Below are 23,820 nucleotides of genomic sequence, written 5' to 3' on the forward strand. Positions count from 1 at the left end.
GAACGGTGTGCTTCAGAACGGTGTGATTTCAGAACGGTGTGGTTCAGAACGGTGTGCTTCAGAACGGTGTGACTTCAGAACGGTGTGCTTCAGAACGGTCTGATCTCAGAACGGTGTGCTTCTGAACGGTGTGAATTCAGAACGGTGTGACTTCAGAATGGTGTGACTTCAGAATGATGTGACTTCAGAACAGTGTGACCTCAGAATGGTGTGACTTCAGAACAGTGTGACTTTAGAATGATGTGACTTCAGAACGGTGTGCTTCAGAACGGTGTGACTTCAGAACGGTGTGCTTCAGAACGGTGTGACTTCAGAACGGTGTGCTTCAGAACAGCGTGACTTCAGAACAGCGAGACTTCAGAATAGCGTGCCTTCAGAACAGTGTGCTTCAGAACGGTGTGCTTCAGAACGGCGAGACTTCAGAACAGTTTGCCTTCAGAATGGTGTGCTTCAGAACGGTGTGACTTCAGAACGGTGTGCTTCACAACGGTGTGATCTCAGAACGGTGTGCTTCTGAACGGTGTGACTTCAGAATGATGTGACTTCAGAATGGTGTGACTTCAGAATGATGTGACTTCAGAACGGTGTGACCTCAGAATGGTGTGACTTCAGAACAGTGTGACCACAGAACGTTGTGACAGCAGAACGGTGTGATTTCAGAACGGTGTGCTTCAGAACGGCGTGACTTCAGAACGGTGCGAATTCAGAACGGTGTGATTTCAGAACGGTGTACTTCAGAACGGCATGACATCAGAACGGTGTGACTTCAGTACGGTGTGATTTCAGAACGGTGTAATTCAGAACGGTGTGCTTCAGAATGGTGTGCTTCAGAATGGTGTGACTTCAGAACGGTGTGACTTCAGAAAGGTGTGATTTCAGCACAGTGTAATTTCAGAACGGTGTGACTTCAGAACGGTGTAATTTCAGAACGTTGTGCTTCAGAATGGCGTGACTTCAGAACGGTGCGACTTCAGAGTGGTGTGATTTCAGAACGGTGTGACTTCAGAACGGTGTGACATCAGAACGGTGTGACTTCAGAACGGTGTGATTTCAGAATGGTGTGACTTCAGAACGGTGTGCTTCAGAACGGCGTGACTTCAGATCGGTGTGCTTCAGAACGGTGTGACTTCAGAAAGGTGTGATTTCAGAACTGTGTGACTTCAGAACGGTGTACTTCAGAATGGCGTGACTTCAGAATGGTGTGATTTCAGAACGGTGTGACTTTAGAATGGTGTGACTTCAGAATGATGTGCTTCAAAACTGTGTGACTTCAGAACAGTGTGCTTCAGAACGGTGTGCTTCAGAACGGTGTGCTTCAGAACGGTGTGACTTCAGAACGGTGTGACTTCAGAATGGTGTGTCTTCAGAATAGTGTGCTTCAGAACAGCGTGACTTCAGAACGGTGTGATTTCAGAACGGTGTGACTTCAGAACGGTGTGCTTCAGAATGGCGTGACTTCAGAATGGCGTGACCTCAGAACGGTGTGAATTCAGAACGGTGTCACTTCAGAACGGTGTCACTTCAGAACGGTGTGATTTCAGAATGGCGCGCTTCATAACTGCCTTTAAAATGCGTGCACCTGGCGAGTTGTACTTTGAGGGGAACTCTGAAGTGAGTGCACACAACCTGGTGTAGCGCTCGCGAGCATCGCCCACAGGACATCAAGGCTGGGGCACTGCGCATTCACGGGATGGGGGCACAGCCACGTCACTTTTTCCCGTCCGCTTTTCAGTGCAGGACTGGGGGAAGGGGTCCAGTGCGGGTCAGACCAGGATTGGCATGGGCAGCAAGGCAGCACAGATTGAAGGAAATACTCAAGCATATGCCAGGGGTTGGGGGCGGTGGCGGAGGAGAGTGAGAGAAGTGGCCGCGCACTTAGTAAAGCCTGTGAAAAGTGAGCATTCTCCCACGGCTGAGCCCATTCAGCCCGTTTAGCTGCAGCTCCATTGACATGCTTGTAGTCAGTCTCCTGAAGCTTTTCTTCCCACTCAAACAACGCAAAAGCATGAAAGGAATGCCAAATGCTCCAGAACGTTTCACCCTTCAGGCGCAGACTGCAAATTAATGTACATTTTAGGGGGCAGGAGATCAATTGGCTGACTGGGCAAGTTGTACAATCCTCTTTGTGAAAGGTATCTATGGAGCAGTCACTGGTGGAGGTGCTCACAGCCCTTTACAATGTCATCATTCAGGTTTGGACCAGTCTCCCCATGGTTCAGGCTCACGGTGCAGCCTTGCAGCATGGATTAGGAGAATGCCTGCGCCTGAGCTGGGAGCACAGCATTCTGTCCAGTGGCTGAAGCTGCCGCCAGTTGGTCAAGTGGAGAAGGGCAGAGGTGGGACAATGAGGGCACTATACACTGCCCATCCAAGTGGTGGCCAGCATTCTCCAGCATGCATGAATGGGCATTCAGACTTAACCAGGAGAGGTTCTTAGGACACATATGCTAATCTACATGTCTCTCTCTTTGATCCTGCAGGAGGAGAAAATCAGGATCATGGAGACTGATGATTTAGTGGTGTGTCTCATGGCTTACAGAGACCAAAGATCTTGGCTTGGCTTGGCAAAGGGAGGAGCACCTCCCTCAAGATGAGGGGCCTGCTGTGCACACAATTGAAGATCCACAGAAAGTCATCGCTCAGAAGGCCTCTCGCTGATTCCAAGATCTATAGACGACACAGTCATTCCTGCACATGACTGACAGCCAGTGTTGCTGATGACTGCACATGTTTAGGGAACTGGTCAGTCACTTGTGCCTTCTGCTGCAAGATTTGGAACCACAGGGACATGGAGGGCATCCACTGCCAGTGTCCGTGAAAGTGACAGCGGCATTCAATTTTTACACGAGTGGCTCCCCTTCCAGGGCTCCACAGGTGACCTGTGTGGGGTCTCACAAGCCTCCACGCACAAGTGTATCCAGGAGGTCATGAACACCATCTTGGCGAAGGCACAGAACTTTGTTCATTTCAACCAGGATCACGAAAGCCAGGAAGCGAGAGTGCTGGGATTTGCCCGGATCTTAGGTTTCCCACAGGTGCAGGGTGCCATAGACTGCCCTCACATGGTGCTTAGATCTCCATGGCAACAAGCAGTCAACTACATCAACTGCAAGGGCTTCCATTCACTGAACATTCAGCTGGTGTGCGACCATCACAAACACATCCTGCAGGTGTCCACATGGTTCCCAGGGAGTGTTCATAACTCCTACATCCTTAGCAGATCTCAGGTCCCTGACACCTTCCAGGGCCCAGAGAGGCAGCAGGTTGGCTTACTGGGGTCAAGGGCTACCCGCAGAGGATGTGGCTGTGTACTGTGGCCTCAGACAGCAGCAGGGTGATGGTACGACGAGGCTCACACCACGAGCTGGACTTCTGTGGAGCAAACTACAGGCATTTTGAAAATGAGGCTCTGGTGCCTCGACAGGTCTGGTGCAGCCTTGCAGTACAGTCCACCCAGGGTGCCACATATCATCATCCCTTGCTGCGTGCTCCTTAACCTGGCGCAGCAAAGAGGGGAGGACCTTGCTGAGGTGGAGATGGAGAAGCTTCATGTTTCCTCCAACGAGGAAGACGTCAAAGGGGATGACATTGATGAAGTCCTCGAAGGCAAGGATGCCAGTGATGTGGCCATTGCACTGGCCAGACGAGGCAGGCACACTCGAGAGCCCCTCACAGCCACAAGGTACATGGAGGATGATGACGAGATGCAGTGAGGACTTTCCTGACATCCTCACCTTGGCCCTGTGAACGTTTGACTCCTGTGTGACTGATGGCAGTGAACATACTCTCAGTGCTCAGGCTCATGTCATGCAGAGGCAATGGAGGCCCTAACTGTCAATCGATTATAGGAGGATGATGACAACATGCAGTGAGGACTCCATTGATCTTCACATAGCCTCTGTGGACATCTGTCTCCTGTCTGGCTGAGGGCAGCTTGCTTGTGCTCTGTGAACAGGGTCATAGCATGGAGACACAGTCATGAAACTTTAAATGTACCTTACCCTTTGTCAGCCTACAGCACCTGACCCCTTCAGGAGCACACTGCCACCAGCCACAGATGCTGAAGAGATGGGGGGCCAGTTCCACCTCAAAGATGCTGAGGGCACACAGAGAAAATGATAGAACTCTGTGACACCTTCCCACAACATTCTGGCAGCAATGACCAGCACCATCGAGGTGCAGGCATCACCGATGTGTCCAGTGAATGTGCAGGTGGGACCATCACTTTTGTCTGAAGGCTGCACAATGTACAGGGAAGAGGGTCTGGACTGAGATACCTGCCTTTATCTTGTGCAGAAAGGTTTCACACCTGAGCGACAAGAACACTGCTCATCAGAACAAGGAGCCATGGGCAAGGAGACATTCTTGGGAGTTTATTTACAATAATGAACATTATGCATAAATGATTAACACCCATGCCCAGGCTATGCAACCACATTTTCTTAAACTTCCATGCTCTTTGGGCACTGTGGGGACTGGGGTGTTTTATCCACCCCTTTAATCACATTTTGATTTGATGTTTGTAAGTTTCCTTTAAACTTTGTCCTTGGTTTGACAGCTGACCTGACTTAGGGGCTGTGCTTGATTTGTCCCTTATTTTGTTAATTTAGTTTAATTGTTTGACTTTGAAAGAGTTACATTTCCTTAAACTTCCGTGCTCGGTGGGCACCACGGGGACTGAGATGCTTTTTCGACCCCTTTAATCACATTTTGGTTTGATGTTTGTAAGTTTGCTTTAAATTTTGTCTTTTGATTTTGCAGTTTTCCTTTAAGCGGCTGCCTTTTACTTTGTAACAAAAGAGTTACATCTTCTTAACCTACCTAACCCTGCCACTACATCTTCGTGCTCCTCCGACATCCACAGCAGAGGTGGAGGCAGCCTGCTGACTGCTATGCCCTTTATTGTGATGACCTTGGTGGGCCTCCTCTGGAGGGCTGAGACCTGGAGGGCCCAGCCTACTTTCGGGGTCCTGCTATGTGGCAGTGGCAACTTCCTCAGCCTGTGGATCTGGAGCTGCTGGGATCACAGGAAGGGGGGATTCAGGTGGGCCAGACACTCCCAGAGTCACCTGGGTGGAAGTCCCAGGGGTGTGCACCTGCTGATCGTCCTCCCTATTGGTGCCCGAGGGCCCCTGGCTGACTCCTTGAGGAGAAGGGGTAGCTGGAGTGAGATCGAGTTAGCCTGCACCCCTCTTGTGTGCACACTGTTGGAGGCCAACTATGGTGTCAGAGATGGAGTTCAGCCCGCGCAGCAGTGCAGAGCAACATCCTGGACCAAGGTCTCCATGGCAGTCGCCATTCTACCAGTGATGACCTTGGTGCATTGGCATGCCAGCGCTATCACCTCAGATTGAAGGTGGATGGGCTCCTCTATTGTGCCCTGCAGTCTGAGGTGTGCAGCGGACATCCCTTCCTGATGTTCCCGAGCTTGCCTTTGCAGCTTCAGCAGCTGAGGCATAACCGAATCCAGAGGCTCATCATCTGGACTCAGCAGATTTCTGGCCTCCAGCAGTCCTCCGAATGCTGGGGACCTGGGAGGTTCCTGTCGTCACCACCTGCAGTGGATCAGACAGTGCAGAACTAGATCCCACTGAGATGTGTATCTCTGCGCTGGTGGAGGGTGGGGGTGAGTGCCGTGACGGGTCTTCAATTAAGCTGTCATCAGATTCTTATTCCAAGGTGTCTTCGGGGCTTGATTCGAGGACCTGGGTTCTGGACTTCCTCATCTGTTTCCCAGATGTGCCTGCGAAAGCAAGGAGAGATAATTAGTGCATGGCAGGGGACAGAGGGGAACCCACTCACAATGTGGCTGTGTCTGATGGATGTTCCACAGCTGGATCCTCACTTGTTCAGCACTGATGTCCTTACCGTCAACACAAGAACGGCCCAGGTCATCACCGGCCAGCTGGATGACTCTAGTTTTAAAGTCCTTGAGGACTTTGATGCCAGGCATTCCCCCCACCAGTCTGCAACCTCCTCCTTTTGTTGTGTGCCAGCTTGTCCTGCATGAGTCCAGCATCAAGAAGATAAAATAATGTCTATAATGTTATTGGAAATTATTTTAAAATAGAGTCCAGTGGTGTCTGTGTCCAAGTGTGTGTATGTATGTGTGTGTGTCTTAATTGGATTAAAGCCAGCTGGTCTAGAGGCTTTGATGTGCAGGTAAGTAGGTTTGAAATGTTAAATTACATAAACATGGGGAAGTTTAGAAATATGGTTGCCAAGGGGGCAATTTGCTTTTTTAAATAAACCATTCAAAAGAATGGGTGAAATATTATACTTAGCCAGAAGAAGCCAAACAAGGTGTTTACTTTTTTCAAAACTTACTAATAAAATTGGTGCTATGAAAGGGTCTTATTATTAGAAGAGGTAAAGTTCAAAAGACATAGCGATACAATGAAAATTTGCACTCAAAGAAGAAAATATGTATAAAGGAAGAGAAGGCTGTTAGTAAAGGAAGAGAGATTCTAAGATCTAAAGCCTCCAGCCTGTAAGCCTCAAGCCGCTGCCTGCAAGGACCCAGAGCTGAAACAAACTCATATTGAATGCGACTGTCCAGGTGTGCTTTGCCAGGGGTCTGTTTAAATCTATGTGTTTTACTGTTGCCTTACCAAGGTGTAACTAGGAGTCAGATTAATTAGGGGATTTTTTTAGTTATTATAGTTGTAATTTTGTAGACACTTGTATGTGCTTACAACCATTCTTGTATTAATAAATGTTTAAGTTAGTTTCATAAAAACCTCTTGAGACTCGGTGGTCTTATTACTACTGAATTCAAAGCATGCATCTCGAAACACACAAACTGCAAAATAGGTTATGACAGTTGTTTCATGTTTCCCTCTGGGATTTGAACAACTCAGCATTTACCATTGGCTGTGTCACAACAACGGACAGAGGGAATGTAAGCTGGACGCCTGTCAGGCCAGATGTTAAGGAAGCCTGGCATGTGTGGGTGGCAAGTGGTGCCATGGACAGGATGAGGACACAATCTGCAGGGCAGATGAAGGTGTGTGAGAGAGACGGGATGATGATGTCCTGTGAGTGAGATCCCCGGGGATGTGTGATGTGTTTGTGAGTGTGTGAGCTAAGAGTGATGAGAAGAGTGACTTACCCTGACAGAACACAGGAGTTTATTCATCCTTTTTCAGCACTGGGTGGCTGTCCTCTTTTGCAGGGCATTGGTGCTGACCATCACTGCCATCGCCCCCACACCCCCCACCCCAATGCTGGGTTGGTGACTTTGCTTGCTGGTCTTCGGCCAGGGTGGGGGTAGAGGACTTCGAGTGGGGTAGAGAACTTTGCAGCGGGTCCCCACAGCATCCAGTAAGTGCCCGAGGGAGGCGTCGCTAAATTTGTTTCCTCCCTTTGGCAGCCATGACTTTCTAGCAGCTTCCGACGCCTTAGAGAAAGCTGGCTCTGTGCAAGGATGCCTTTAAACATGGCACCTGAATCACTGAAGGCCTGAGGTGACAGTGGGGCAGGTGAATCAGAGGCCTTCTCGCCAGGGGCCCCTATATTTCCCGGGAATGCATTATTAATGAGACGCATAATATGTGTATCTTTTAATATTTTTAAAAATTTTTTTGTAAGTTTCTAAATATTTTTTTCATTTGCACCAGGATATGGTGTGAGAAGCCACCATTGCGAGCGGAGGGTAAAACATCCTTTCTCCTGCCGGCTACCACACTTACTGCATGTCGTTTGAGAGTGACAGCTGAACACTGTCAAACTTGGCCAGAGTGCTTCCCTGAGACAGTTTCCGACACTGGCCAAGACAGTGCTCAATTTTTGAGTGAAGGCCTGTTTTCCAGGCCAAGAACATGGCCAATAGGGCTTGATTAAATATCTATTGCAACGGGGGTTGTTAGAACATTGAATGTCCCACCAGAAACAGTACTAAATACTGCCTAAAAGGGGAGAGGATAAATATTTTGAGAAAGGTAAATTGGAAGAGTTTGAGAAAGGGCATGTGGAGGGAGACTCAAAGTTTTTCCCTAGAATCAGCACAGTTTCAGTGAGCCAAATGATCTCCTGTCCTGTGAAATTCTAGAATCCTGTTATGCCTTTTTTCCAATGGTTGCCAGTGTGCAGCACATTTTTGATGTCTCTCCTTTGCTTAGTAACCCCTGCTGAGCAACTGTTAAGAGCTGATGTTGATCCTCATCACTTCAAGATTTTCCCAAAGACTAATCAATAATGTCACTCACCTTTATCCCCTGATGTCCCTCCTCCTCTCTTCTTATTCCTTCACCATCACCTCTTTGAAGACAACTAACCTGCTGTTAGGCTGAATACCATTGACTCATTCATGTCGTGCTGCTGTGGAACTCTCTGAGGGACTCACTGCCTTTGCTGGAATGGGGGAGGAGATGAGGGATGAGATTTTATACACTCAGGCTCACTTTCTATGACAGGAGAACATGGGAGAAATTCTGTGGGAGGAACTCGATGTGGGTTTTATAAATTAATTCAAAGGATAAAGGCCTATCTCAAAGGTGACATTTACTGCCCACCGCACAACGCAGTGACCGAGTCACAGAATCACAGAATCGCACAGTGCAGAAGAGGACCTTCGACCCAGCGAGTCTGCAACGACACCGACAGTCTGGTCACTTCAGAAAGCAATTAAGATATGACCAAGTGAAAAGGCTAAAAGTTACAAGCAAAGCATAAGAAGCGAAGACCCGGTTAGATCATGGGCCTGAGCAGAGAATACAAATCCAAAAACATCATTAAAAATCAAACAGTAAACTCACAGGTGATTAGTTGTTCAGGTATTTTTCTCTCTCTCTTGATTAGTGCGCAGGGTTAATCAATGAAAAGTAGCTAGTCCTTTAATAAAAAAGATACATAAGTCCCGTTGCTTACACATGAACCATCACGTCGAAATTTCACGCACTTCTTGTGTCCTCGACAACCCCATGTGCAGGAATTATCATCAAGAGGAGGAGACTGAGCTTCAGAGCTTGATTAACAATGGGAGTCACTGCAGCACATCCAGCAACTGGAGTCAATGCAGTACATCCAGCAACTGGAGTCAATGCAGTACATCCAGCAACTGGAGTCAATGCCGTAAATCCAGCAAATGGAGTCACTGCAGTACATCCAGCAACTGGATTTGCTGCAGTACATCCAGCAACTATAGTCACTTCAGTACATCCAGCAAATGGAGTCACTGCAGTACATCCAGCAACTGGAGTCAGTGCAGTACATGCAAAAGTGGAGTAATTGCAGTACATCCAGCAAGTGGAGTCACTGCAGTGACAACTTGCAACTGGAGTCAATGCAATACATCCAGCAACTGGAGTCACTGCAGTACATTCAGCAACTATAGTCACTGCAGTACATCCAGCAACTGGAGTCACTGCAGTACATCCAGCAAGTGGAGTCACTGCAGTGACACCTTGCAACTGGAGTCAATGCAATACATCCAGCAACTGGAGTCACTGCAGTACATCCAGCAACTATAGTCACTGCAGTACATCCAGCAAATGGAGTCACTGCAGTACATCCAGCAACTGGATTTGCTGCAGTACATCCAGCAACTATAGTCACTGCAGTACATCCAGCAACTGGAGTCACTGCAGTACATCCAGCAACTGGAGTCAGTGCAGTACATGCAAAAGTGGAGTAATTGCAGTACATCCAGCAAGTGGAGTCACTGCAGTGACAACTTGCAACTGGAGTCAATGCAATACATCCAGCAACTGGAGTCACTGCAGTACATTCAGCAACTATAGTCACTGCAGTACATCCAGCAACTGGAGTCACTGCAGTACATCCAGCAAGTGGAGTCACTGCAGTGACACCTTGCAACTGGAGTCAATGCAATACATCCAGCAACTGGAGTCACTGCAGTACATCCAGCAACTATAGTCACTGCAGTACATCCAGCAACTGGAGTCACTGCAGTACATCCAGCAACTGGAGTCATTGCAGAACATCCAGCAACTGGAGTCACTGCAGTACATGCAAAAGTGGAGTAATTGCAGTACATCCAGCAAGTGGAGTCACTGCAGTGCCACCTTGCAACTGGAGTAAATGCAATATATCCAGCAACTGGAGTCACTGCAGCACATCCAGCAACTGGAGTCAGTGCAGTACATCCAGCAACTGGAGTCAATGCAGAAAATCCAGCAACTGGAGTCAATGCAGTACATCCAGCAACTGGAGTCACTGCAGTACATCCAGCATCTGGAGTCAATGCAGAACATACAGCAACTGGAGTCAATGCAGTACATCCAACAACTGGAGTCAATGTAGTACATCCAGCAACTGAAGTAAATGTAGTACATTCAGCAACTGGAGTCACTGCAGGACTTCCAGCAAATGAAGACACTGCAGGACATTCAGCAACTAGAGTCACTGCAGTTCATCCAGCAACAGGAGTCACTGCAGGACATCCAGCAACTGGAGTCATTGCAGAACAGCCAGCAACAGGAGTCACTGTAGTACATCCAGCAACAGGAGTCACTGCAGTACATCCAGCAACTAGAGTCAGTGCAGTATATCCAAGAGACGAGTCTTTGCAGTACATCAAGCAACTGGAGTCACTGCAGTACATCCAGCAACTGGACTCACTGTAGTACATTAAGCAATTGGAGTCACTGCAATACATCCTGCAAATGGAGTCACTGCAGTACATCCAGCAACTAGAGTCAGTGCAGTATGTCCAAGAGAGGAGTCATTGCAGTACATCAAGCAACTGGAGTCACTACAGTACATCCAGCAACTGGAGTCACTGTAGTACATTAAGCAATTGGAGTCACTGCAATACATCCTGCAAATGGAGTCACTGAAGTATATCCAGCAACTGGAGTCATTGCAGGATATCCAGAAACTGGAGTCACTACAGTACCATTCAGCAACTGGAGATACTGTAGTACATTCAGTAACGGGAATCAATGGAGAACCATCCAGCTACTGGAGTCATTGCAGTACATCCAGCAACTAGAGTCGCTGCAGTATATCCAGCAACTGGAGACACCGCAGTACATCCAACAACTGGAGACACCGCAGTACATCCAACAACTGGAGTCAGTGCAGTACATCCAAGAGTGGAGTCATTGCATTACATACAACAACTGGAGTCACTTCAGTACATCCAGCAACTGATGTCACTGCAGTTCATCCATCAACTGGAGTCACTGCAGTACAACCAGAAACTGTAGACATTGCAGTACATACAGCAAGTGGAGTCACTGCAGTGCATCCAGCAACAGGAGTCACTGCAGGATGCCAGCAACAGGAGTCACTGTAGTACATCCAGCAACTGGAGTCACTGCAGAACAGCCAGCAACTGGAGTCACTGCAGAATTCCAGCAACTGGAGTCACTGCAGTATATCCAGCAACTGGAGGCACTGCAGCACATCCAGCAACTGCAGTCATTGCAGGATATCCAGAAACTGGAGTCACTACGGTACCATCCAGCAACTGAAGTCACTAGCAGTACATCCAGCAACTGAAGTCACTGCAGTACATCCAGCAACTGGAATCAATGGAGAACCATCCTGCAGCTGGAGTAAATGCAGTACACCCACCAACTGGAGTCACAGCAGTGCATCCAGCAACAGGAGTCACTAAAGTATATCAAGCAACTGGAGTCAATGCTGAACATGCAGCAACTGGAGTCAATGCAGTACATCCAGCAACTGGAATCAGAACAATACATCCAAAAGTACAGTCATTGCAGTACATCAAATAACAGGAGCCGCTGTAGTACATCCAGCAACTGAAGTAAATGTAGTTCATTCAGCAACTGGAGTCACTGCTGTAAATCCAGCAAATGAAGACACTGCAGTACATTCAGCAAATAGAGTCACTGCAGTTCATCCAGCAACAGGAGTCACTGCAGGACATCCAGCAACTGGAGTCACGGCAGAACGGCCAGCAACAGGAGTCACAGCAGTACATCCAGCAACAGGAGTCAATGCAGAACATCCAGCAACTGGAATCAATGCAGTACATTAGGCAAATGGAATCAGATCAATACATCCAAAAGTAGAGTCATTGCAGTACATCGAGCAACAGGAGTCGCTGTAGTACATCCAGCAACTGAAGTAAATGTAGTACATTCAGCAACTGGAGTCACTGCTGTAAATCCAGCAAATGAAGACACTGCAGGACATTCAGCAACTAGAGTCACTGCAGTTCATCCAGCAACAGGAGTCACTGCAGGACATCCAGCAACTGGAGTCATTGCAGAACAGCCAGCAACAGGAGTCACTGCAGTACATCCAGCAACAGGAGTCAATGCAGAACATCCAGCAACTGGAATCAATGCAGTACATCCAGCAACTGGAATCAGATCAATACATCCAAAAGTAGAGTCATTGCAGTACATCAAGCAAAAGGAGTCGCTGTAGTACATCCAGCAACTGAAGTAAATGTAGTACATTCAGCAACTGGAGTCACTGCTGTAAATCCAGCAAATGAAGACACTGCAGGACATTCAGCAACTGGAGTCACTGCAGTTCATCCAGCAACAGGAGTCACTGCAGGACATCAAGCAACTGGAGTCATTGCAGAACAGCCAGCAACAGGAGTCACTGCAATACATCCTGCAAAAGGAGTCACTGCAGTACATCCAGCAACTAGAGTCAGTGCAGTATATCCAAGAGAGGAGTCATTGCAGTACATCAAGCAACTGGAGTCACTACAGTACATCCAGCAACTGGAGTCACTGTAGTACATTAAGCAATTGGAGTCACTGCAATACATCCTGCAAATGGAGTCACTGAAGTATATCCAGCAACTGGAGTCATTGCAGGATATCCAGAAACTGGAGTCACTACAGTACCATTCAGCAACTGGAGATACTGTAGTACATTCAGTAACTGGAATCAATGGAGAACCATCCAGCTACTGGAGTCATTGCAGTACATCCAGCAACTGGAGTCGCTGCAGTATATCCAGCAACTGGAGACACCGCAGTACATCCAACAACTGGAGACACCGCAGTACATCCAACAACTGGAGTCAGTGCAGTACATCCAAGAGTGGAGTCATTGCATTACATACAGCAACTGGAGTCACTTCAGTACATCCAGCAACTGGAGTCACTGCAGTTCATCCATCAACTGGAGTCACTGCAGTACAACCAGAAACTGTAGACATTGCAGTACATACAGCAAGTGGAGTCACTGCAGTGCATCCAGCAACAGGAGTCAATGCAGTACATCCAGCAACAGGAGTCACTGCAGTACATCCAGCAACAGGAGTCACTGCAGAACAGCCAGCAACTGGAGTCAATGCAGCGCAACCAGCAACAGGAGTCAGTGCAGTACATAAAGCAAATGGAGACACTGCAGTACATCCAGCAACTGGAATCAATGCAGAACATCCAGCAACTGGAGTCAATGCAGTACATCCACCAACTGGAGTCAATGCAGGACATTCAGGAACTGGAGTCACTGCAGTGCATCCAGCAACTGGAGGCACTGCAGCACATCCAGCAACTGCAGTCATTGCAGTACATACAGCAACTGGAGTCATTGCAGTACATTCAGCAACTGGAGTCACTTCAGTACATCCAGCAACTGGATTCATTGCAGTACATCCAGCAACAGGAGTCACTGCAGTACATCCAGCAACAGGAGTCACTGCAGAACAGCCAGCAAATGGAGTCAATGCAGCGCAACCAGCAACAGGAGTCAGTGCAGTACATAAAGCAAATGGAGACACTGCAGTACATCCAGCAACTGGAATCAATGCAGAACATCCAGCAACTGGAGTCAATGCAGTACATCCACCAACTGGAGTCAATGCAAGACATTCAGGAACTGGAGTCACTGCAGTGCATCCAGCAACTGGATTCAATGCAGTACATCTAGCAACTGGAGTCAATGCTGAACATCCAGCAACTGCAGTCAATGCAGTGCTTCCAGCAACTGGAGTGAATGCAGAACATCCTGCAACTGGAGTCAATGCAGTACGTCCAGCAACTGGAGTTACTGCAGTACATCCAGCAACTGGAGTCACTGCAGTACATCCAGCAACTGAAGTCAATGCAGTACATCCAGCAACTGGAGTCAATGCAGAACATCCAGCAACTGGAGACAATGCAGTACATCCAGCAACTGGACACAATTCATTACATCCAGCAACTGGAGTCAGATCAATACATCCAAAAGTAGAGTCGTTGCAGGACATCAAGCAACAGGAGTCGCAGTAGTTCATCCAGCAACTAGAGTCACTGTAGTACATTCAGCAACTGGAGTCACTGCAATACATCCTGCAACTGGAGTCACTGAAGTACATCCAGCAACTGGAGTCATTGCAGGATATCCAGAAACTGGAGTCACTACAGTACAATCCAGAAACTGAAGTCACTTGCAGTACATCCAGCAACTGAAGTTACTGCAGTATATCCAGCGACTGGAATCAATGGAGAACCATCCTGCAACTGGAGTAAATGCAGTACATCCAGCAACTGGAGTCAATTCAGTACATCCACCAACTGGAGTCACTGCAGGACATTCAGCAACTGGAGTCACTGCAGTGCATCCAGCAACAGGAGTCAATGCAGTACATCCAGCAACTGGAGTCAATGCTGAACATCCAGCAACTGGAGTCAATGCAGTACATCCAGAAACTGGAGTCAATACAGTACATCCACCAACTGGAGTCACTGCAGGACATTCAGCAACTGGAGTCACTAGCAGTACATCCAGCAACTGGAATCAATGGAGAACCATCTTGCAACTGGAGTAAATGCAGTACATCCAGCAACTGGAGTCAATGCAGTACATCCACCAACTGGAGTCAATGCTGAACATCCAGCAACTGGAGTCAATGCAGTACATCCAGAAACTGGAGTCAATGCAGTACATCCACCAACTGGACACACTGCAGGACATTCAGCAACTGGAAACAATGCAGTACATCCAGCAACTGGAGTCAATATAGAACATCCAGCAACTGGAGTCAATGCAGTACATCCAGCAGCTGGACACAATTCATTACATCCAGCAACTGGAGTCTGAGCAATACAACGAAAAGTAGAGTCGTTGCACTACATCAAGCAACAGGAGTCGCTGTAGTTCATCCAGCAACTAGAGTCACTGTAGTACATTCAGCAACTGGAGTCACTGCAATACATCCTGCAACTGGAGTCACTGAAGTAAATCCAGCAACTGGAGTAATTGCAGGATACCCAAAAACTGGAGTCACTACAGTACCATCCAGCAACTGGAGTCACTAGCAGTACATCCAGCAGCTGGAGTCAGTGTAGTACATCCAGCAACTGGAGTCATTGCAGCATATCCAGAAACTGGTGTCACTACAGTACCATCCAGCAACTGAAGTCACTAGCAGTATGTTCAGCAACTGAAGTCACTGCAGTACATCCAGCAACTGGAATCAATGGAGAACCATCCTACAATTGGAGTAAATGCAGTACATCCACCAACAGGATTCACTGCAGGACATCCAGCAACAGGAGTCACTGCAGTATATCCGGCAACTGTAGTCAATGTAGAACATCCAGCAACTGGAGTCAATGCAGTACATCCAGCAACTGGAATCAGAGCAATACATCCAAAAGTAGAGTCATTGCAGTACATCAAGCAACAGGAGTCACTTTAGTACATCCAGCAACTGAAGTCAATGTAGTACATTCAGCAACTGGAGTCACTGCAGTACATGCAGCAACTGGAGCCACTGCTGTAAATCCAGCAAATGAAGACACTGCAATACATCCAGCAACTGGAGACACCGCGGTACATCCAGGAACTGTAGCCTGTGCAGTACATCCAGCAACTGGAGCCAGTGCAGTACATCCAGCAACTGGAGTCACTGCTGAAAATCCAGCAAATGAAGGCACTGCAGTACATCCAGCAACTGGAGCCAGTGCAGCACATCCAGCAACTGGAGTCACTGCTGTAAATCCAGCAAATGAAGACACTGCAGGACATTCAGCAACTAGAGTCACTGCAGTACATCCAGCAACAGGAGTCACTGCAGGACATCCAGCAACTGGAGTCACTGCAGAATAGCCAGCAACAGGAGTCACTGCAGTACATCCAGCAACTGGAGTCACTGCAGTACATCCAGGAACTAGAGTCAGTGCAGTACATCCAAGAGAGGAGTCATTGCAGTAAATCCACCAACTGGAGTCACTGCAGGACATTCAGCAACAGGAGCCATTGCAGTAAATCAAGCAACTGGAGTCACTGCAGTACATCCAGCAACTGGAGTCACTGTAGTACATTAAGCAATTGGAGTCACTGCAATACATCCTGCAAATGGAGTCACTGAAGTATATCCAGCAACTGGAGCCATTGCAGGATATCCAGAAACTGGAGGACACTACAGTACCATTAGGTAACTGGAGATACTGCAGTACATTCAGTAACTGGAATCAATGGAGAACCATCCAGCAACTGGAGTCATTGCAGAACATCCAGCAACTGGAGTCACTGCAGTGTATCCAGCAACTGGAGACACCGCAGTACATCCAGCAACTGGAGTCAGTGTAGTACATCCAAGAGTGGAGTCATTGCATTACATACAGCAACTGGAGTCACTTCAGTACATCCAGCAACTGGAGTCACTGCAGTTCATCCATCAACTGGAGTCACTGCAGAACAGCCAGCAACTGGAGTCACTGTAGTACATCCAGGAACTGGAGGCACTGCAGCACATCCAGCAACAGGAGTCATGGCAGTACATACAGCAAGAGGAGTCATTGCAGTACATCCAGCAACTGGAGTCATTGCAGTAGATCCAGCAACTGGAGACACTGCAGTACATCCAGCAACTGGAGTCACTGCAGAACAGCGAGCAACAGGAGTCACTTCAGTACATCCAGCAACTGAAGTCATTGCAGTACATCCAGCAACAGGAGTCACTGCAGTACATCCAGCAACAGGAGTCACTGCAGAACAGCCAGCAACTGGAGTCAATGCAGTACATCCAGCAACTGGAGACACCGCAGTACATACAGCAACAGGAGTCAGTGCAGCACAACCAGCAACAGGAGTCAGTGCAGTACATAGAGCAACTGGAGTCATTGCAGTAGATCCAGCAAGTGGAGTCACTGCAGTGCATCCAGCAACAGGAGTCAATGCAGGACATTCAGCAACAGGACTCACTGTAGTACATCCAGCAACCGGAATCAATGCAGAACATCCAGCAACTGGAGTCAATGCAGTACATCCACCAACTGGAGTCAATGCAGGACATTCAGGAACTGGAGTCACTGCAGTGCATCCAGCAACTGGATTCAATGCAGTACATCTAGCAACTGGAGTCAATGCTGAACATCCAGCAACTGGAGTCAATGCAGTGCTTCCAGCAACTGGAGTGAATGCAGAACATCCTGCAACTGGAGTCAATGCAGTACGTCCAGCAACTGGAGTTACTGCAGTACATCCAGCAACTGGAGTTACTGCAGTACATCCAGCAACTGAAGTCAATGCAGGACATCCAGCAACTGGAGTCAATGCAGTACATCCAGCAACTGGACACAATTCATTACATCCAGCAACTGGAGTCAGATCAATACATCCAAAAGTAGAGTCGTTGCAGGACATCAAGCAACAGGAGTCGCAGTAGTTCATCCAGCAACTAGAGTCACTGTAGTACATTCAGCAAATGGAGTCACTGCAATACATCCTGCAACTGGAGTCACTGAAGTACATCCAGCAACTGGAGTCATTGCAGGATATCCAGAAACTGGAGTCACTACAGTACAATCCAGAAACTGAAGTCACTTGCAGTACATCCAGCAACTGAATGTACTGCAGTATATCCAGCAACTGGAATCAATGGAGAACCATCCTGCAACTGGAGTAAATGCAGTACATCCAGCAATAGGAGTCAATTCAGTACATCCACCAACTGGAGTCACTGCAGGACATTCAGCAACTGGAGTCACTGCAGTGCATCCAGCAACAGGAGTCAATGCAGTACATCCAGCAACTGGAGTCAATGCTGAACATCCAGCAACTGGAGTCAATGCAGTACATCCAGAAACTGGAGTCAATACAGTACATCCACCAACTGGAGTCACTGCAGTACATCCAGCAACTGGAGTAATTGCAGTACATACAGCAAGAGGAGTCATTGTAGTACATCCAGCAACTGGAGTCACTGCAGTATATCCACCAACCGGATTCACTGCAGTATATCCAGCAACTGGAGGCACTGCAGCACATCCAGCAACTGCAGTCATTGCAGTACATACAGCAACTGGAGTCATTGCAGTACATTCAGCAACTGGAGTCACTTCAGTACATCCAGCAACTGGATTCATTGCAGTACATCCAGCAACTGGAGTCAATGCAGTACATCCAGCAACTGGAGTCAATGCAGAACATCCAGCAACTGGAGTCAATGCAGTACATCCAGCAACTGGACACAATTCATTACATCCAGCAACTGGAGTCAGAGCAATACATCCAAAAGTAGAGACGTTGCAGGACATCAAGAAACAGGAGTCGCAGTAGTTCATCCAGCAACTAGAGTCACTGTAGTACATTCAGCAACTGGAGTCACTGCAATACATCCTGCAACTGGAGTCACTGAAGTACATCCAGCAACTGGAGTCATTGCAGGATATCCAGAAACTGGAGTCACTACAGTACAATCCAGAAACTGAAGTCACTAGCAGTACATCCAGCAACTGAAGTTACTGCAGTACATCCAGCAACTGGAATCAATGGAGAACCATCCTGCAACTGGAGTAAATGCAGTACATCCAGCAACTGGAGTCAATGCAGTACATCCACCAACTGGAGTCAATGCAGGACATTCAGGAACTGGAGTCACTGCAGTGCATCCAGCAACTGGAGTCAATGCAGTACATATAGCAACTGGAGTCAATGCTGAACATCCAGCAACTGGAGTCAATGCAGTGCTTCCAGCAACTGGAGTGAATGCAGAACATCCTGCAACTGGAGTCAATGCAGTACATCCAGCAACTGGAGTTACTGCAGTACATCCAGCAACTGGAGTCACTGCAGTACATCCAGCAACTGAAGTCAATGCAGTACATCCAGCAACTGGAGTCAATGCAGAACATCCAGCAACTGGAGACAATGCAGTACATCCAGCAACTGGACACAATTCATTACATCCAGCAACTGGAGTCAGATCAATACATCCAAAAGTAGAGTCGTTGCAGGACATCAAGCAACAGGAGTCGCAGTAGTTCATCCAGCAACTAGAGTCACTGTAGTACATTCAGCAACTGGAGTCACTGCAATACATCCTGCAACTGGAGTCACTGAAGTACATCCAGCAACTGGAGTCATTGCAGGATATCCAGAAACTGGAGTCACTACAGTACAATCCAGAAACTGAAGTCAATTGCAGTACATCCAGCAACTGAAGTTACTGCAGTATATCCAGCAACTGGAATCAATGGAGAACCATCCTGCAACTGGAGTAAATGCAGTACATCCAGCAACTGGAGTCAATTCAGTACATCCACCAACTGGAGTCACTGCAGGACATTCAGCAACTGGAGTCACTGCAGTGCATCCAGCAACAGGAGTCAATGCAGTACATCCAGCAACTGGAGTCAATGCTGAACAGCCAGCAACTGGAGTCAATGCAGTACATCCAGAAACTGGAGTCAATACAGTACATCCACCAACTGGAGTCACTGCAGGACATTCAGCAACTGGAGTCACTAGCAGTACATCCAGCAACTGGAATCAATGCAGAACATCCAGCAACTGGAGTCACTGCGGTGCATCCAGCAACTGGAGTCAATGCAGTACATCCACCAACTGGAGTCACTGCAGGACATTCAGCAACTGGAGTCACTGCGGTGCATCCAGCAACTGGAGTCAATGCAGTACATCCAGCAACTGGAGTCAATGCTGAACATCCAGCAACTGGAGTAAATGCAGTACATCCAGAAACTGGAGTCAATGCAGTACATCCACCAACTGGACACACTGCAGGACATTCAGCAACTGGAAACAATGCAGTACATCCAGCAACTGGAGTCAATATAGAACATCCAGCAACTGGAGTCAATGCAGTACATCCAGCAGCTGGACACAATTCATTACATCCAGTAACTGGAGTCTGAGCAATACATCCAAAAGTAGAGTCGTTGCACTACATCAAGCAACAGGAGTCGCTGTAGTTCATCCAGCAACTAGAGTCACTGTAGTACATTCAGCAACTGGAGTCACTGCAATACATCCTGCAACTGGAGTCACTGAAGTAAATCCAGCAACTGGAGTAATTGCAGGATACCCAAAAACTGGAGTCACTACAGTACCATCCAGCAACTGGAGTCACTAGCAGTACATCCAGCAGCTGGAGTCAGTGTAGTACATCCAGCAACTGGAGTCATTGCAGCATATCCAGAAACTGGTGTCACCACAGTACCATCCAGCAACTGAAGTCACTAGCAGTATGTTCAGCAACTGAAGTCACTGCAGTACATCCAGCAACTGGAGTCAATGCAGGACATTCAGGAACTGGAGTCACTGCAGTGCATCCAGCAACTGGATTCAATGCAGTACATCTAGCAACTGGAGTCAATGCTGAACATCCAGCAACTGGAGTCAATGCAGTGCTTCCAGCAACTGGAGTGAATGCAGAACATCCTGCAACTGGAGTCAATGCAGTACGTCCAGCAACTGGAGTTACTGCAGTACATCCAGCAACTGGAGTTACTGCAGTACATCCAGCAACTGAAGTCAATGCAGGACATCCAGCAACTGGAGTCAATGCAGTACATCCAGCAACTGGACACAATTCATTACATCCAGCAACTGGAGTCAGATCAATACATCCAAAAGTAGAGTCGTTGCAGGACATCAAGCAACAGGAGTCGCAGTAGTTCATCCAGCAACTAGAGTCACTGTAGTACATTCAGCAAATGGAGTCACTGCAATACATCCTGCAACTGGAGTCACTGAAGTACATCCAGCAACTGGAGTCATTGCAGGATATCCAGAAACTGGAGTCACTACAGTACAATCCAGAAACTGAAGTCACTTGCAGTACATCCAGCAACTGAATGTACTGCAGTATATCCAGCAACTGGAATCAATGGAGAACCATCCTGCAACTGGAGTAAATGCAGTACATCCAGCAATAGGAGTCAATTCAGTACATCCACCAACTGGAGTCACTGCAGGACATTCAGCAACTGGAGTCACTGCAGTGCATCCAGCAACAGGAGTCAATGCAGTACATCCAGCAACTGGAGTCAATGCTGAACATCCAGCAACTGGAGTCAATGCAGTACATCCAGAAACTGGAGTCAATACAGTACATCCACCAACTGGAGTCACTGCAGTACATCCAGCAACTGGAGTAATTGCAGTACATACAGCAAGAGGAGTCATTGTAGTACATCCAGCAACTGGAGTCACTGCAGTATATCCACCAACCGGATTCACTGCAGTATATCCAGCAACTGGAGGCACTGCAGCACATCCAGCAACTGCAGTCATTGCAGTACATACAGCAACTGGAGTCATTGCAGTACATTCAGCAACTGGAGTCACTTCAGTACATCCAGCAACTGGATTCATTGCAGTACATCCAGCAACTGGAGTCAATGCAGTACATCCAGCAACTGGAGTCAATGCAGAACATCCAGCAACTGGAGTCAATGCAGTACATCCAGCAACTGGACACAATTCATTACATCCAGCAACTGGAGTCAGAGCAATACATCCAAAAGTAGAGACGTTGCAGGACATCAAGAAACAGGAGTCGCAGTAGTTCATCCAGCAACTAGAGTCACTGTAGTACATTCAGCAACTGGAGTCACTGCAATACATCCTGCAACTGGAGTCACTGAAGTACATCCAGCAACTGGAGTCATTGCAGGATATCCAGAAACTGGAGTCACTACAGTACAATCCAGAAACTGAAGTCACTAGCAGTACATCCAGCAACTGAAGTTACTGCAGTACATCCAGCAACTGGAATCAATGGAGAACCATCCTGCAACTGGAGTAAATGCAGTACATCCAGCAACTGGAGTCAATGCAGTACATCCACCAACTGGAGTCAATGCAGGACATTCAGGAACTGGAGTCACTGCAGTGCATCCAGCAACTGGAGTCAATGCAGTACATATAGCAACTGGAGTCAATGCTGAACATCCAGCAACTGGAGTCAATGCAGTGCTTCCAGCAACTGGAGTGAATGCAGAACATCCTGCAACTGGAGTCAATGCAGTACATCCAGCAACTGGAGTTACTGCAGTACATCCAGCAACTGGAGTCACTGCAGTACATCCAGCAACTGAAGTCAATGCAGTACATCCAGCAACTGGAGTCAATGCAGAACATCCAGCAACTGGAGACAATGCAGTACATCCAGCAACTGGACACAATTCATTACATCCAGCAACTGGAGTCAGATCAATACATCCAAAAGTAGAGTCGTTGCAGGACATCAAGCAACAGGAGTCGCAGTAGTTCATCCAGCAACTAGAGTCACTGTAGTACATTCAGCAACTGGAGTCACTGCAATACATCCTGCAACTGGAGTCACTGAAGTACATCCAGCAACTGGAGTCATTGCAGGATATCCAGAAACTGGAGTCACTACAGTACAATCCAGAAACTGAAGTCACTTGCAGTACATCCAGCAACTGAAGTTACTGCAGTATATCCAGCAACTGGAATCAATGGAGAACCATCCTGCAACTGGAGTAAATGCAGTACATCCAGCAACTGGAGTCAATTCAGTACATCCACCAACTGGAGTCACTGCAGGACATTCAGCAACTGGAGTCACTGCAGTGCATCCAGCAACAGGAGTCAATGCAGTACATCCAGCAACTGGAGTCAATGCTGAACAGCCAGCAACTGGAGTCAATGCAGTACATCCAGAAACTGGAGTCAATACAGTACATCCACCAACTGGAGTCACTGCAGGACATTCAGCAACTGGAGTCACTAGCAGTACATCCAGCAACTGGAATCAATGCAGAACATCCAGCAACTGGAGTCACTGCGGTGCATCCAGCAACTGGAGTCAATGCAGTACATCCACCAACTGGAGTCACTGCAGGACATTCAGCAACTGGAGTCACTGCGGTGCATCCAGCAACTGGAGTCAATGCAGTACATCCAGCAACTGGAGTCAATGCTGAACATCCAGCAACTGGAGTAAATGCAGTACATCCAGAAACTGGAGTCAATGCAGTACATCCACCAACTGGACACACTGCAGGACATTCAGCAACTGGAAACAATGCAGTACATCCAGCAACTGGAGTCAATATAGAACATCCAGCAACTGGAGTCAATGCAGTACATCCAGCAGCTGGACACAATTCATTACATCCAGTAACTGGAGTCTGAGCAATACATCCAAAAGTAGAGTCGTTGCACTACATCAAGCAACAGGAGTCGCTGTAGTTCATCCAGCAACTAGAGTCACTGTAGTACATTCAGCAACTGGAGTCACTGCAATACATCCTGCAACTGGAGTCACTGAAGTAAATCCAGCAACTGGAGTAATTGCAGGATACCCAAAAACTGGAGTCACTACAGTACCATCCAGCAACTGGAGTCACTAGCAGTACATCCAGCAGCTGGAGTCAGTGTAGTACATCCAGCAACTGGAGTCATTGCAGCATATCCAGAAACTGGTGTCACCACAGTACCATCCAGCAACTGAAGTCACTAGCAGTATGTTCAGCAACTGAAGTCACTGCAGTACATCCAGCAACTGGAATCAATGGAGAACCATCCTACAACTGGAGTAAATGCAGTACATCCACCAACAGGATTCACTGCAGGACATCCAGCAACAGGAGTCACTGCAGTATATCCGGCAACTGTAGTCAATGTAGAACATCCAGCAACTGGAGTCAATGCAGTACA

Source organism: Carcharodon carcharias, chromosome 12, assembly GCF_017639515.1.
Source record: "Carcharodon carcharias isolate sCarCar2 chromosome 12, sCarCar2.pri, whole genome shotgun sequence".
Classification (NCBI taxonomy): Eukaryota; Metazoa; Chordata; class Chondrichthyes; order Lamniformes; family Lamnidae; genus Carcharodon; species Carcharodon carcharias.